This window comes from Arachis hypogaea, chromosome 4 (assembly GCF_003086295.3).
Source record: "Arachis hypogaea cultivar Tifrunner chromosome 4, arahy.Tifrunner.gnm2.J5K5, whole genome shotgun sequence".
In the NCBI taxonomy this organism is placed as follows: domain Eukaryota; kingdom Viridiplantae; phylum Streptophyta; class Magnoliopsida; order Fabales; family Fabaceae; genus Arachis; species Arachis hypogaea.
Genome location: NC_092039.1, coordinates 106,152,084 through 106,157,305, shown reverse-complemented (window position 1 = coordinate 106,157,305; position 5,222 = coordinate 106,152,084).

Here is a 5,222-nt window from a genome sequence, read left to right as displayed (position 1 = left end):
AACACGTCGGCCGCCTTCTTGGATTCTTTCCTTAGAGAGAGACTGGCATCATTGCATGCAACCGCCGCTTCCAAGTCTCCCCTAATGAAGCCAACAGTTCTCTTGTCTGTCACGAACTTCATTGTTAGGAATTTGGTGCATATCACAGCTGAAAATTCATTGATAATTTTTCTTCCTAAAATGATGTTGTAGGTCGTGGAGTCTCTGAGGACTATGAAGTTCGCCATAACCGACCTCCTAGTATCACCAGCTCCAAGACAGATTGGGAGTGAGATCATCCTGTCGGGCTTTATGTAGTTGTCACCTAGCCCCATGACACCGTGTTGGTGGGTCTTAAGGTCGGATAAGGATGTTGGAGTCAGCTCTAGTATCGACAAGGATTCGCCTGACCAACCTGGTCCCAATCATTGCCGTGATCACCATCGGGGGGTTCTCAGGGAGGTCGTAAAACCACTGATCTTCTGGGCCGAAGGATATCATGGGAGGCCCTCCATTTGGGGTGGTGGGACCTCCCGTCGAAATAGAGAGGATCTAGGTATCCTTCCTTGCCACTGACTTAGATTTGGGGTGGGTATCGCGTCCAACCATGATGTTAACCACAATAGTTGGGGAGTTATCAGTTGTCCCTGTGGGTTCTTGTCTCGCCTTGACAGTCCGGCTTCGATCTTCTTCTGAGCGCTCCCTTTCCCGTCTTCTTGGCTCTCGGATAAGTCGGGAGAACTCATTCAACTTTCCTTCCTGGATGGCCTGTTCTAAGGCATCTTTGAGGTCGAAGCAGTCTTGGGTTTTGTGCCCAAAACCCTTGTGATAATCGCAGTAGAGGCTTTTGTTACCTCCTGTTCTCTTTGAGTGGTCTAGGTCTGGATAGGATTCCCTTGTCTGTGATTTGCTGGTAGACTTCTACTATGGGCGCCGTGAGTAGCGTGTAGTTCGTGAACCTCTCTACCCGTAGGGGTTGCTTGGGTTGCCTCCCTAGGGTGCCATCCCGTGGGGCTTCCTTATATCTGTCGACCTGGGGGTTTGCCGAGCTGGGTGGTTTGGGAGCTGCCATTTATTGGCTGCTACAACCTGACTCACTTCTTCATCATTGATGTATTCCTTGGCCACACTTTGAATTTCTAGCATGGACCAGACAAGCTTGGTGGTAAGGTGCTTCCTAAAGTCCTCGTTTACCAGGCCGTTCGTTAGGCAGAGACTAGCGACTGAGTTCATAAGGCCGTCAATCTCTAGACACTCATCGTTGAATCTGTCTAGGAATTTTCTGGTCGTCTTTCCAGGTTTTTGGGTAACCCCTAGTAAGTTGATTGGGTGTTTTGCCTTGCTATGCATGTCGTGAACCGAGCCAGGAAGCGTTGGGAGATGTCCGTGAAAGCTATGATGGATCATTGTGGGAGGGCATTGAACCATCGAATTGCTGGGCCAGCTAGCGTTATGGGGAATGCCTGGCACGTGACCACATCGCCTACCCCCTCCAAGTTCATCCTTGCTTCAATGGCTGTGATGTGCTCTTGGGGATCCCTAGTCCTATCGTACCTCATGTCCGTTGGCTTGTCGAAATTCTTTGGAAGCCGGACCTTGAGGATCGAGGGGTGGAAGGGGGTGGCTCCCATGATGATGGGTTCCTGTTGTTTCTTGGTTTTCCCTCTTTGGGATTCTCCATGGCTCTCAGTCTTGACTTGGTGAGGTCGAGAGGTCGCTTGCGTGTGCGCCTCGTCGCGCTTTGTTGGGCTTTTTTCTTGGCTCCCGGGTCTTCGGGAGGGGGATCGGGTGCGAGTGCGAGATCGGCTGGTGTCGCTGCGAGACTGGCCGACGTCTCTGTGGGATCGGCTCCTCGTAGCTAGCTTCCGTTCGAGGTTTTGTACTTTGTGTTTAAGTTCTTGCATGATCTTGGCGTTATCGGCTCCCGTCTCCCCGAAAAGGCGTCTTTCGGGGGTCTTGGTGTAGATTTGGTTAGGCTGAACGGAGGACTGCGGGTGTTCGGCGGCTCGGGCCGTCAAACTCGCCCTACTCAGGCGGGCCCCTCCTCCTTCGCGAAGCTCCTCTGACGTCGGGAGTCGCTCCATATCTACTCTAGGATTCCCACAGATGGCGCCAATGTTCATTATCTGATGATCTCAGATACTCGACGGGTCAGGTGGTGATGAGTAGGGGAACGAGTGAGACCCTGAGCTGACGTGGAGCGAGGACAAAGATGTGCGCTGGGGACGCCGGAGGCGGTGCGGAGCGTGGGGGTGGCCACCTGCAAGGACACTGTGACGATCAAGTCAGTGTCCGTACGATGCAGCAGCCGAATCAGGTAAGAATGTTACGTACGTCGGGGGGAGAGCTGACCTCTGCCCTTATATACTGTGCTAAGCGGGCCCATAAATGACCTAGCCCACTGTCCAGGAGCTTCTATGAGCTGTCCTGGTCCACGTGGGAGGTGCAGGCCATTCCGGACGTCGGTCGGGGCTTCGGGTTCTGCTCCGAGGATGCCGACCCGACCGATGACTTGGCTCGAGTGGATGACAAGTTGGGCGTGCCTTGGGTCGGGTGCTGGGGCCCGACCTGTCAGACTCTTCTTGTCGTCAATGGTTTGGACCTGGGTCAGCGGTGGTCCTCTGACCTGATGGCTAGTTGGGCTGGACCCCTGATCGGTCCGTAACAATAATAATAATAATAATGAAATATTGATAGGGATGAAGTAATTTAATAATGTTCATAAACATGCCGTTTAAATGAAAATTTTTTCTAAAATAATAATATTTACAAAAGATTCTGACACTTCTTTGAAATTGTTAAAGTATCTATATTCAGAATATGGGATCAAAACAAAAATTAATCCAACACTACTAAATAGTTTGTTAACAATTATGGTTGATCTTATCTATTGCTAGTGCATTTTTTTTATTAAGAAGCTGGTGCAATTAATAGAATGAATCAAACCACATCAACTGCAAGTACAGGACAATAGCAAGTCTGGAATTTCACTATTTAAAAGCCATACAATTTTCATGTCTCCATTAAAAGCAAACATTAATGGTTGACAATGACAATTGTAACACCCTAACTTTTAGCACCTCATAATCGTACTAAAAGTTCGAGCGTTACTTACGTCTAAATCTTTTTATTTTATACTTTCTGTATTTAATATTGAGCCTTTACGAATATGAACTGAAATTTTAATCAAGAAAATGAAAGATTTTTACTTTAAACCTCTTAATCACAAATATATATATATATATATATATATATATATATATATATATATATATATATTCACATAATATTAAATACATAGACTTATTCAAAGATCCTCAAATACAATTTCTAACCCTCTAAAAACTAAAACGAGAAATAATGGGGGAAAAATAAAATCTAACAACTCAACTTATAAACAAAATCTTTTATGCTCTTGTAGTTCCACACTAAGCCTTCGCGCCTGTAGTTGAAAGGGGTGGAGATAGGGGTAAAAACTGGGGAGTTCTTAGTAGGGTTGGGGTTAGAAGTTTAGTTCATTTTATATATACTTGGTCAGCAATAACAGTCAACAAATGACAATCCAATTTAACAATTATAGAACATAGAATTCAAACAGCCATTTAGACATACACCCACATTCACAGGAAACACACTCACAAACAAATATGCGCAATCAAGCATGATGCATGTCTATTCCTATCGCAAGCCATGAGCTCATATGTCGGTTGCCTATCCGCTCCCGATATTACCCGGGCACGAGTCCCAGATATGACTTTTCAGATGCATACAATGTGCATATAAGTCTTATGGCCAGGCCGCATACAGTGTGACTTTTAAGTGTGTTTCAATATGCTTACATTTGAAAAACAGTTCTTAGTGTGTGGTCGTCCCCACTATACATTTGGCACTAAGACCAAACAAAGTCGCATCTGCTCTCCTGTAGCAGACAGTCTTGTAAAGCTTTTTTTTATCTTTGTCCTTTGCTTTCCTGTGGCAGAGATATGTTCTCTTGTGACAGATATTCCTTTAGTTAATACATTCTCTTTTTTTCTGTGCTCTGATCTTCTATGGTAGAGATTCTTTAGGTTCTTTTAATCTTTGTTTTCTGCTCTCCTGTGGTAGAGATTCTTTAATATTTTTCTTTCCTTTTCTTTTCTTTCTTCTTCTTTTCTTCCCTATCATTCTATAATATAATTTATCTTCGAATTATTCCCTGGTCTCTCTAAGTGTCTTATGAAAAAGAATTATAAAGTACTTTAAATGAGTTTGTGTTCTCTAAACCTTTTAAGATCACTCCGTTTGCTCTTCTCTGATTTATAATAATATTAATAATATCTTTACTAAAAAATATTCTTAATAAAATAATAATAACAATAATATAAATAAGACCTTTTAAATAGTAAATAAATAATATATATATTTTCTTAAAACTTAGTTTATAAAACCTTATTTTTAAACTTTTATTAATTACTTTCTAAGCTACGAACTTTTTAATATTTTATTTTTAACCTTAATATTTTATAAAATTATATTTTAACCCTCACTTATTTTTATATTTATAAAAATAATCCTGAATTTTTATAAAATACCTATTTTTATCCCTGTACTTTATTTATTATCGAAAATACCTGGAAGCTTATATAAATACAAATTGTACCTCGATTTTTATATACAAATACAATGTTACCCTTTAAAAATAAAGTTTAAATATTAATCTTCCTCTTATACCCAAAACCGAAACCCTTAGCCCTTCATTTTCAAAATATTACTTGTATTTTAATCCGTTTTCGAGTCTTTCGATTACCCATTTTTCTCATCTTTTAATTTAATTTTTCAACCACCAAATCTCATCAATTTCTTCAAATTACCACTTCACAACAATCCCAAAACCATTAAAGCAACCACAGCTGAACTATTCCTCATAGCCAAACTAACAAATTACAAGCAACAATAATAATTCAACATAAACTCATTCAAACTCAAACAATAATCAACCAAATCAATATTCACTTATCAAATTAATATTTAATTATTATAAAGTTATCAAACCCTACCTCCGTACAGAAATCATAACAACGGAAACTTTAGAAAAACTTTTCGATCGATCTACTGAAAAAAAACGTTAAAAATTGTCTAGATTTTCTAGAATTTTAATTGGCTGAACTCAAGGAGAAAGTGAGTTACGTCATCGTCAGCTTTCACCGAACAAAAATAACACTAATATATAGAAAAAGAAAAATATAAATACTTTTATCAAATTA